Consider the following 12,668-nt stretch of genomic DNA (forward strand, 5'->3'; position numbering starts at 1 on the left):
CTGTGTCCAATCCCCGCACCCAAAATTGCCCTCTCCTCAATTTGCCACGAAAAACCCAAAAACCCCAAAATCAACCTTTTTAATCAGTTTACTAGCCTAATATCCGTGTTACCTTGTTGGTCATCTCCCTAATTGAATATTTTACGAGATAGACCGGAGAGAGCCTTCTCCTGCCTCGTAGGGCTAGCTACGAGGCTGAATGGTTTGATGTAGCTTTGAGGTTTGCCTTTCTCAGCCTGAGGTGAAATTTCAAGTGCTAACAACTCGCACTCTGGTTCTCAACATTGTGTTTATACTGGATTCACTCGGTTGCGTATTTGCGGGTGGCACGATAGCTCAAGGCTCGCTGCTCTGTGCTAACTCAATTCTCAAACAACCTAGAGTTGCTTCGAAACTATCCCGCGGAATTTTATAGTAACATTTAGATTTCAATTCAGCCATTCCCTCCATTACTGAGTCATTAGTACCTACTTGGCGGCAGATCCCCAAATTTAGCTCGTAATTCATGTCTTAATGGCCCGCCGCCAGCTCCTTTTTTCATTAAATTAGCCTTCTTGTCATGAACAGTGACATCAGTGGTCACCCCCTAGCCTATCCACACAGTAGTGCATCCCCCTAAGCACAACAGTGAGCCTTGTGATAGACGGGCCCTATGCGGAACCTCCTTTCCACGCAGATTTCCTACAGCCTTGTTTATAGTCCTGCGCTTCCTTTCAACTGCCTGGAGCGCTGAGACTGTGCCTTCTACAGATAGTCAGGTGGTCGCACCCCTGGTGCGAGGCTTCGCTTTTCCTGCTAGCCCGGGCTGCGAGCACCTTTCACATGCCTTTGCATCATGTTCCTCTTTATATGGTACCTTCCCTTGTTTAGTAAGGTGTGGTTGCAACCATGATAGCAGGGTTGCAACTCCTTCTAATGCAGTAGTAGGGCTGGCTGGACTCAGTCTCATCATACTTAGTTTCTTGCGGCCCACTTGCGCGACTTTGGTTTCTAGTTTGTGGATTTATTCATCCAATGTCATACTTCTCTTCCTCAGCCGTGCCCACTCATCATCGAGTTCACGAAGTTTCATGCTTCCTCGCCGAAGGTTTTCTTGCAACTACCTAATTCCTTTACCCAGGTCCTCGCATCCTGTCCCTACTGTGGGAGCCGTAGTCCAGGGATTCTTCTCTGCCCTCCTGGTTTCCTCTCTTCTTGTCACCATTGAGATAATTTCCGCACTTCGGCTTTTGCTTATGGTCCTATAGGCCCCTCGAACCACTGGTACACGCAGGTCCCAATCCGTTTGTCCCACCTGGTAAACTCTCTTCATGATCCCGCATAGCCTTGTGAATGCTCTATCATGGGGTCTTTGCGATGTACGTCGCTCTTTTTATTGCTGCGTCGGGTCCTAATTTTTTATCCTTAGCCTGGGTTGTACCTGCCCAGCACGTGACTGCACCCATCGACACAGGTGGGTTCGAAAAATGCTTTGCCCTAGTTGCTCGGCTCGCGTTTGATGCTGGGGACTTCCAAACCATAAGTGCATCCTTCTTCTGCATTCGTGCCAACTCCCAATATTCTTCTGGTGTGTCTGCCACCATTGTGCGGGTGTCGCGCGCAACACCCATTCCATTGCACTGTATCGCTGCTGTTTTGGTACTGACCTTCTAACTTTGTCTAAGAATTCATCCACACCTGTGTCCCCATCATATATTGGTAGTTCCCTTGCTTTGGTCGTCACGCACTGCAATGATCTAATCATCATGTTGCAATTTAGCGTTGTTACTTCGTGCAGTCGGTTCTGCCAGCATTCTATTTCTTCGTCTGAGTCCGAAGTACAAGAGCTGTCGCACTCCCATGAGATTCTCCCATCTTTAGTCAGGTTCACCCGATCTTGGCCTTGTGCCGTTATCTGGTAAATGCAATCCAGCTCATCGTCGCTGTCATCCTTGCGGAGAGGTTTAGTGTAGCGTGCTCCTTCGGCGGGATCCAACGGAACTACTACGCGTAGAGACTCTTTCTTAAAAGTCATTTTCTGCTTCTTCAGGTTGATGACTCCATTCTTTTCCGTGGCCCAGTCTATCCCTAATAGCGCGGGGTAAGGGTTACTGTCATCCACAATCTCTATTACCTCAAAGTCCATTTGCGTACTCGCACCTTCGGTATCCACTGTTACCCCTTGCAACCTTCCCATGGGCATGCTATTTTGTTGGTTCACCATCCGTAATTGAATAGGAGACCACTGTAACAAGGGCTTTCCCATGCGTTCCCAAGTCTGCTTAGGTAACACGTTCGCGTCCGATCCCAGTCTAGGATTACCTGATCCATCTCATATTCGCCAATTTGTGCTGTCAACCGCATTTCCCTCCCAGTGCGCAAAGCATGCTTCCCCATCTTTCGAACTACGCATGGTTCCCCTGACCCTGCACACCTAGTGATTAGCTCTTGTAGTCCTTTAACTACCTTATTGTCTCGTAGCAGCTTCATGCATGTCTCTAAAAAGGTAGTAAGCATAGAAGGATCCATTCTCGATTCTAGTTGATCCTTACTACCTGAAGTAGAGGCCTCCTTGAAGCTCTTCTTAGCTTCCATAAACGTTTCCCTTGCGTATTCCAAGTCAAGCTCAGGTTCCTTCGTAGGAGCCTTGCGAACCCATGTATCATCCTCGGGTTGCTTTCCCTTATCTTCCCCTGTAGTCATGCCACTTCTAAGCACCATATTCACGTTGGGGTCTTCTTCACATGGTTCAGACCTCATCATTTGGATATTTTGAGTTGGAGTAGGCTGTAGTACCCCTTTCTCACGCATCTGTGCAATCAACGTTGGACAATCTACTACTTCATGATCAAACTGATAACAATACGGACAACATATTCTGGTTGGATTCATATAGTCACGCACGTAGTGCCCAGGTCCTCTGCAATTATAGCAGATTAATTGTCTGCACCCTCGTCCGGGTCCCATTCCTCCTCGTCCTCGACCTCACCCTTGAAATCCCCCCATGCAATTGCTGCGGCTGGATCGAGGCCTCACGTTTCTGTCTGCATTCGATACACTGGGGTCCTATCCATCATTAGCTCATATCTCCAACATGTCCGCTCATCATGGCCCATTGATCTACAAAAATTACAATATAGTTGTTGCGGAGTTTGGGTATACATCTGCAATAGGTGACAGTTGTTTGTCGCATGCTTTCCTCCCACCTAACAAATTGCGCAACAGAGCACGGGTGCCACACTCAGCCCTGCTTGTGCTTCCAGTCTCAATGGCATCGGTCCCCCTCTAGCCAAATAGTTTGCGAATACTAGACAATGATCCTTATCATGACCCTAGCCTTTACATTTTATACACCACACTTCTTCGCGTGCTTCTGGCCGGGGTGCCCTATCCTGCTTCAAACTTTGCATCTCCAAACATAGGTTTGTAGTTGCACGTGGATTTGTTGGACTCCTAACCCTGGATCCTGTATCAGTGTTTCATGCAACCTCATCACCATTTCCAATGCTTCTTCCTGGGTTTAGAGCTTTTGTTGTGACAGTGCCATCCTCAAGTGTGGAGTCAAAGATGCCACGAACCACGCCCAGTGCTGCGCATTTGTCAGTGTCATATTAGCCTCGCTGATCGTACTTTTCATCCTCTAATCCAGATCCCAGGGAGTTTTGCCTGGAAGCATCATGATCTCCTTAAATCTGATGATCGACTGCGTTTCTGATTTCGGCCAGCTAATCTCTCTGTTCAACGCAATCTGGATCTCCGCTATTCCAGCATTCGGGTGGTCCTTTGAGTGCTTGATATACCATTGCAGCGCGCGATCCTGCAGCGCACTCACCAATGTGGCCTTCTTAATGTTATCATTCATAACCCCGTGTGCTTCCCACACTGCTCTTACTACGAACCAAAACTGATTTGGATTTTCATTCCCTACTCCTTTGAATACAGGAAACTTGATCACGCTCGCCATGCTAAACTGCTGGTTTGGTGGAGGCGGTGTGGGCAAAGATGGAGGTGAAGAAGGTGACGGAAGTGGTGGCGTTAGCGGGGATGATAACTGCGGAATGCGCTACCTTATCAAACTGACCGCACTCCTTGGAGAAACCCAAGCGTGCTCTTCCTCGTTCACTCGCGGAGGTGAAAAGAAAGGGCTATTTCCTAACCCTTCAATGCCTTTGTTGACCTTTTTGCTCCACGTCGTTCGACTCATTAATGTATTCGCATCACCCGTTTTTCACATAACAACATCTTAATCTAGGTATTCAAAGATTTGATGTACTTACCTCACGGTCCCTTGAGAAAACGTCTTTCTGCTTCGCTGTAGCTGACAGTCATGTCTATCGCAAATTCAGTGATAAACCCTCCTATTATCCGGTCCAGCCAATGGTATATGACTCGCGCAATCTTATCTTCAGATGCCTCTAGCATGCGCACCAACTCTGGAGTCTACACTATCAGTTGATCGAGCTTGCACCTTCCCTAGCTGTCTGCTAACTTTGTGATCCAGTCATACAATTCTAACGAGAAGGTCGCGAAGAAGATCTTGTGGATTTTTGTATATATGAAGCGATCCAACCACCTCTTATCGGATATCTGCGGGGTTTTTTTTTCCTGTATTATGAACTCGTGAAGCTTTTGATCCAACTAATCTTCAATTTCTTTCTTTGTAGGGTTCCAGTGTTCCGACATCAGACATCCCTTAGGCAGGTCCTAGCAATGGAACCATTTGTTGGCTTATTGGGGCCTGACTCAGGTTCAGAAATGTTTTAGCCAAACAAATCCTGAAACTACTGGCCCTTTCGGCTACAGTCTGCAGAGCGCGGACTGAGGTCTCACTTGAGGTAGTATGAGAGGGTGCTGGAACCAGGTTTCCACACCCTAGGGATGTCTTGATGAGGTCTGGAAGTTCGCAAACCGATCCTACGCGCCGCGTTACTTCCGCGCAGCCGTTTGTTCAGAGTATCTACCTTCACGTGGCTTGGAAGGTGAGAGAAAATGCAATTTACCTTTTCTATGCTTAATATTAATATAGATCTTGAATTAACTTATGAAGGCACAATACTTTCAGTTACCAATTAACATAAACAGAGATGCGCGCAATCATAAACCATAAATAGATGCATAAACAAGAATACAGAATAGATACGCAATATTCCAAAACCAACTTATCTTTATTAATGACTTTTTCCAGATACAATCCACTTCCTGCCCTGTGCACACAGCTGCAGGGGTCTGCGCACACAGTTGTGGACTCTACCAGTCCTCTGCGCACACATCTGTAGAGCCTCTTCTACTACTACAACCCTCGACTCAGACTTACAGACTTAGAGTGAATATCGTTGTTAACAACCCATAACACTTTAGATCTTCTCTAAAATGTTTCCCAAAAAACTGCCTTCTACACCTAGAGCCTTGCTCTATTTATACATTCCCAGGCAGGCCAACTCACTGTTTATTATTTTACCTTATTTTCGGGTGGACTACCCTTTGACTTGACTCATCACAACTCACGCTCCGTGCACTTCGCGGGGCCTTTATAATACAAATATCCCAAAATTGTGGGTGTAAAGCCCCAAAACCCTTACGCGGGGGATCTGCTACCCAACAAATACCCTGTTAACCCGAGAAATATTTGAATATGCTTTAAGGTTGTGGGTATTTTCCATTCCTTAATGGCTTTAATTTTTTTAGGGTCTACCTTAACACCCTCATGAGATACAATATGACCCAAATATTCCACCTCTTGTACTCCAAAGAAACATTTGGATGTTTTTTCATATAATTGTTTCTCCTCCAATAGTTTAAGCACCATGTCAACATTTTGAACATAATCCTTCCAAGTCTTGTTGTAGATTTGTATATTATCAAAAAATACTAACACAAATTTTCTAAGGAAGGGTTTGAAAATGGAATTCATCAAATGTTGAAATGTGGAAGGTGCATTAGTAAGGCCAAAAGGCATGACCAAAAATTATAATTACCTTCATGAGTTATGAATGTTGTTTTCGGAATGTGTTCAGTATTCATTCTAATTTGATGATATCCTCAACAAAGATCTAGCTTGGTGAAGTAAATTGATCCATGTAATTCATCCAAAAATTCACCAATGACAGGAATGGGAAATTTATCTTTAATAATGATCTTGTTGATCTCCCTATAATCTAGACACACATGCCATGATCCACCCTTCTTGTGCACCAATACTATTGGAGCAGAGAAAGAGCTTTGACTAGGTTGAAGTATATTGGCCTCTAGCATTTTTGCAACCATACGTTCAATTTTACTCTTTTGGGAATAGGTATATCTGTAAGGCCTAATGTTTGGAGGAACACTTCCTAGAATCAAATAAATAGAATTATCAGGATCATGAATAGGTGAGAGGCCTTTGGGAGTCTCAAATACCTTGGAATGATTGTGCAAGACCTTTTGGAGATCTAGAGAAATAAGCGATTTTGAAGTTTGAATGTCTAGTGAGCATAATTGTGCAATTACGCCCTGTTGTTATTCTTTGGAAGCTTTGTCATGCCGTTAGAGTTTATTATCTTCTTCGGTTTCCCTACGGTACTCCTTAATTAAACGTCATTTCCTTCCCAAAAATATTTAAAGTTCTTGAAAAATAAAAGCTATCGTCCCCAAATCTTGTAACCATTGGACTCTCAGTACAACATCACACCATCCATTGGAATGGAAAGCATTTAGACTATTCAATACATATTCCCCCATGGTTAGCTTGATATTATGGAATTTTCTAGGGCAATTTATAGTTCTTGCATTTGAAACCATCACTTGACACTTTGGTGTTAGATATAGAAATCAATTTATTTCCTTGGCTATCTTTCAATGAATAAAATTATGGGTACTACCCAAATCAATCGGCACTATTACCTTTTTTTTCTTGATATATCTTTCTACCTTGAGAGTTTGAGGAATGGCAATTCTCACCAATGCATTACAAGATATGGTGGGATTCATTTATTCTTTCTATTGGGTTGGTTCTTGGTGTATATCCTCCTCTTTTGATGTTTCTTGTTCCTTTTCTTCCTCCTCTTCAAAATCTATGTAAAATGTTTTCTTCTCAGCACACTTATGACCTTTAATGTATTTGTTAGTGACAACTATAACAAAGCCCCTTTGCTCTTTTTTCCTTCAATTTTTGTGGTGTCAACTTTGTAGGTCATGGAAGGATAGGTGCAACAACACTTCCATCTTTATAGTTGTGAGTGGTAGACTTCCTTGTTGCATAATTTTGCTTTCAAATTTTCTTGCCACCCTGAATGTCTTCTCTAATGAACCAGGTTCCCAAAGGTGAACCTCATGTTGGATGTTATCCTTTAAAGTCCCTATGAAAACATCAATCCTATACTCCTTTGGAATATCAATTAGCCTGATATTCAATTTCTGGAATTCCTTAATGTTCTCTGCCATCGAACCCTTTTATTTGAGATTTATCAATTGGCTAGGAAGGTGTTTCTCTTTGTATCCTCATAATGTGATACCATTTCCTCCATAAACATTAACCAAGTGAAAAGTGGTTTATGAGAATAATGCCATTGATACCATACAAACTTATTGTGTTCTAAATATAAAGATGTAATGTGTACCTTTTGTGTGTGTTGCACATCATGGAGATCAAAATATTGCTCCATCGATAATATCCAAGTTACCAGATCCTTGCCGTAAAAATTCCTCATTTCTATATTTGGAATGTGGTGGGTCTTTGGAGTCTCTTAAATCACAATTCATATTATTTTTTTCCTCATTATGATTTTCATTAATTACCTTGCCACCCCTAGGAAGCCTTTCTTCTAGAAACTTTTCCAAACCTTCATTCAACCCTTTTATCTTGACATTCATCTTTGTTTCCATGTATGCTTTTAATCCATCATTCAAAAATCCCATGTCCCTTTTTACACCATCTATCTTAACATTCATCATGGATTCCAATTCATTTTTTGTTACTTTTTGCAAGAGCGAAATTTGTTGCACTTGGTCTTGTAATTTTGATATATTATGTTGCATTTCTTCATCTTCTTCATGTGTCATAGTAGAGATTTCTGGTTTCTTACTAGGTGTATCCATTTATTTTTTCAAGGTATTATGGAATAAAAAATGATATCTATGCTTCACTATGTCTTTTGAATTACTTCAAATTGTTTTTTCAAACAAAATTTATGTAAATGTTTAAAAAAATACACACCTTTTTCTTGCTTTTGGGAGCCCAATCTTGAAACTATCGTATCTCTATAGTTTCAGCTCTTCAAAGTTTGAAATTTCAGCATGCAGTAGCCCTTTAAATCTTCTATCCAACACTCCAAGTCAGACTAAGATTGGATCCTTCAAGATAAAATTATGTCCAATCTCCCACAATAACCTGATTATGGATGGGTTCAGTAGAGCAAACTTGTACGTAATTCCACGTGTTAATGTTTCTACCTTTGACCCTAAAAGTAATACAAGACAAACTATTGTTCGTGCAATTTCAAACTATTTTTATGAAATTCAAATCCGATTCCTATAGAGAAAGCTATAATGATTTTTCGTAGGTCACATGTTTGAGACTAAATTATGGAGCATGCAAAAATTCTAACTTCTTCAAACCATATCTCAAAAAATATAGTGAACCAATATTTGAAATTTTTACATGAAGTTAACCAAGATTTTGCCTTCACGTGGTCGAAATTTCAGCTTCTAAAGCTTCGTAGAAAGAAAAGTTGTAGGGAAATTCCACGATGGGCTGTTTGAAGCAGCGAAACCCTAAAATCTAAAGCTCTGACACCAAATGTTATGCAACCAGACCACAAAAGAGAAGAAAAGATAAATAAGTTGAAAATTTGTCTCTTTGAGGGGGAAACCTCCTTTATATCACATAAATGAATAATTCTTGGATGATACAAATGATAAGACATCCTTGGTATATATAGGAGTCGAAGGGGTCACAATATAATCAGAGCCTACATAAAAATAATAATGTAAGGGCACAACAATAATAATAGTGAGCTTCTATGGGGCAAACAATAACAATATGGGGGTGACATGGGCACACAAATAACAATAAGGAGCTACACTAACAATAACAATAAGTAGCCCATGGGGCTTTGGATTGACGGTGAATGGGTGTGCTGTTAAGACACTCCTTGCGATAGGTCACCGGTTCAAATCCTCCGTGGGTACTTAGGTTAGTCTAAAAAAAAATAAAATAAAAAAATAAGTGGGTTACACTATTATTATAAGGACCTAACAAGTTCATTAATGAGAAGACAACTATCTGTCACCTGTTGGTGAGGTGGAGGAAGTTAATAAACACCAATAGAGTGGTAGTTGGGTTGGAATAAAATTATTTTCTCCTTGCTTTTGTCTCATTTTGAGAGAAGAAGAGACTGAAGAGAAGCAAGAGGTAGAAAGCAAAAGAAAAATTGCAAGCCTAGTCACTAGTTTGTTGTCGTGTCAAGGCTGGGAGGATCCAAAATACTTAATTATTAGTTTTCCAGAGAAATAAATATTGTTTCAAGTCTGTGTACGTAACTTTTGTACTTATGTGCTTGTTAAAAGAATGGAATTGATTTTTGTGTTAGGCATAATTTATATAGAAAAATAAAATGAATTGTATTTTTAAATGTTATGTTTTATTTATCTTTATTATAGAATGGAAATAACACTGTATGCCTGAGTTGATAGAAGAAAAAAGAATAATATGAAAATATAAATATATTTTGTAGAGCATAAATTTTTAATTGTTATATTAAATTAGGAGAAAAATATTTAAATTAAAATGAAAATAAATATGATTAATGAATGCTATTGGGCATATATATAGTTGAAATTGAAGTTATTATTTTGTTCTACTCCATAAATTAAATTTTATAATAGCAATCCAACAGTATAGGTAATAGAATTAGTAAAATCAGAATAGGAACATATAAATAATATTTATACTATAAATATATGTATATTAGTAGTACGAATAAATTATTTGCTTACAGACTTGTATTAATGGTAGAAACAACCTCTATAGCTGGGTGGATAGTGTAATAACTAAAACAAAAACAAAGTATTAGAGAATTATTCTCTATATACATAGGAAATAGAAACTATTACAATAGTATAGCAACAACTTCATTGCAAAGTTAACAATCTGGAATATAAATGAGCTACATGTTATTTTGCGCATTACAGTGGAAAATCATTTTAAGAAAAGAAAGAATAAAAGTAAGTATGTAATTTTTTTTTATAGAAGGAATCATACAAAATGGACTTTTGCAAAACGTCAAAATAAGTAATTTAATTAAATAAAGTTTGGTTTGACATGTCAAAAAGAAGAGTTATAAGAACTCATTTAGAATTTTAATATTTCTTGGAAAAATAGTCTGTAACTAAGTATTTAGTTTACAAATGGTCGTAGCCATACATAAATTCTTCCAAATAGGAAGAATAATTTAGTTCAAAACAGAAAACAGAATGAGCAAGAGACCGGCCTGGTAATAGTTGAATCTGAAATATCAGAATAACGCTTGAGGATAAAGAAGCTTGCCCACAACGTGATTGACAAAGTTACCCGAAACAAAGAGAATACATCATTGAAAATAAGAAAAAATGTAATGATGAGAAAATATAAATAATGATAAACGCCAGCGAGAGTACAATGACTTCCTTACCTTTAATATTATACAGACTATGACCACCATTGTTATTCTGGCAAAAATATTTCACCAAGTTAGAAAATATGAATGAATATATTGTAACGATAAAATAAAAACTATATAAATAGCATATTCGTTTTTACATTTGAGAATTTTGACAATAATTATAATTGAGATAACCTTATGGAATAGAAAAATAGTAGGAAGATTAATGCTTGCCCTGTACAAGGGTTTTAACCTTGAGAAGCGTTGAGAAGGATAATAGCCTAAATTCTCTTTTATATATATATATATATATATATATATATATTTTTGTATGCTTAATAAACAATAAAACTCAAGAGAAGTTGAATACAATCAACAACGAAACTGGATTTCAAAGTTAGTTAACCCTAAAGGGTTTTTAATAAACTATTTCATGAGTGCATTAATACTTTGAAAAGAAAAAGAAAAACATAATAATAATAGGTGCGAATGAAAATATTAGTAAAACGATATTCAAGAATAAAAAAACTCTAGTCACAGACTTTAATATGGCATGTGTGAAATTTGTATTTGGAAGCATGGATGGACATCGTTATCTTTCAATATTTAGTGTTTCAAAATAGAAATCCTAATGACTAACGAGTGTAACCATATTATTCCATAGGTTGTACACTAGATATAAGACTTAGTTAGGGTTTTGAAGGAAATTATAGACTAACAAATATAAACTTTTAAAAGAACTTGTTGTCATTGCTACAACACCCTCCAAAATTTTGGCATGCACCAAATTTTGGAGCCTACTTTGATTTTGCATTTTTTTCACCACAAGCATTGAAGTCCATTCCAGGTGTTTTCTTTAAGTGTTTTGGTCCCTTTTGAAGAAAGGAAAAATGTCCTCTTTTCGCATGTTAGTTATCGCATAATGTGTATAAGCATGTTTTAGTGGTTTGAAGGGGTTATATTTGTGCAAATGAGTTGATCTAATCATATAAACATTTGACGCACTTATTCCAAAAGTTTTAAGTATTGTCGTACAAGTGTTGCCATGGTCATTGCAAAGTGTATCTTTGGTGTCGCACTTGTTGTAAGTCATCACAAAGTTGTGGCGCTGAGGGAAACGTGTGGTTCATGTATCACAGATGATGTAGCTTGTTGTTTCATCAATTGTTCTTAGTGTGTGGTCACAGTCAAGTCATGTCACTGATCACATCATTTCACCGATCCCACACTTAGCCATTTTTCAGAAATTTCCCAGCAACTTAGCCTCATCTGGCCTTCCCCAATTGTGCATTACGTAGTTCCAACCCTTAGGCTGCAAACTTTCCCCTTGACACTGCGCAATGCACAGTTCCTGCCTCCCAGGATTGCGCATTGCACAGTTACAGTGCTCAATCCTTGACCTTGGCCCCCAAAATTGTGCAATCCAACCCTCTAGTCTGCCCTTAACTGCACATTGCATAGTCTCTGAGCTCAAACTCAACCCTTGAGCTCCTGAGTTGCACAATTGCATAGTCAACTAGCCTCCTTTGCCTTCTAGAACTTCGTAATAGGCTGAACCAGTGCACATCCCCTTAGGCTGTCACATTGACCTCACAATCTACACAGTTTCCTTCCTCAGTCAAACTTGAACTGTTCATTGTGCAGTCTCATGGCTTTAATGCAAAGCATTAGAGAGACAAGATAGTTTTTTTGCAAAGCAAGGAATGGCCCTAACACTCCACTATTGGAGTTAGTGGTGTTCATTGTGTACATGTGTCTTGGAACTTTTACTTAGTATCAGAAGCCACATGCCCATCACGTTCTTCATGCATGGATTATGAATATTTTTAAGACTATTTTGTGGATGCTTGTAATTCATGTTTTCTTTCGTATGTGCTAAAGTAGTTGAACTATTTTGGTTATTTTAATACTTATCACATTGAGAATGTGTTATTATGGTTACTATTGAGGTCACATCCTTGTGGACTATTCCACTGGATATTAGACATATCTTTTTTATTGATTGGTTGTAATTGTTAGTGTCTGCCAATCCTGTCAGTCATTGATGAGCCTCATTATTGCAACAACAATGTT

This window comes from Pinus tabuliformis, chromosome X (assembly GCF_031772625.1).
Source record: "Pinus tabuliformis cultivar Carrire ecotype Pingquan chromosome X, CPIR1, whole genome shotgun sequence".
Lineage (NCBI taxonomy): Eukaryota > Viridiplantae > Streptophyta > Pinopsida > Pinales > Pinaceae > Pinus > Pinus tabuliformis.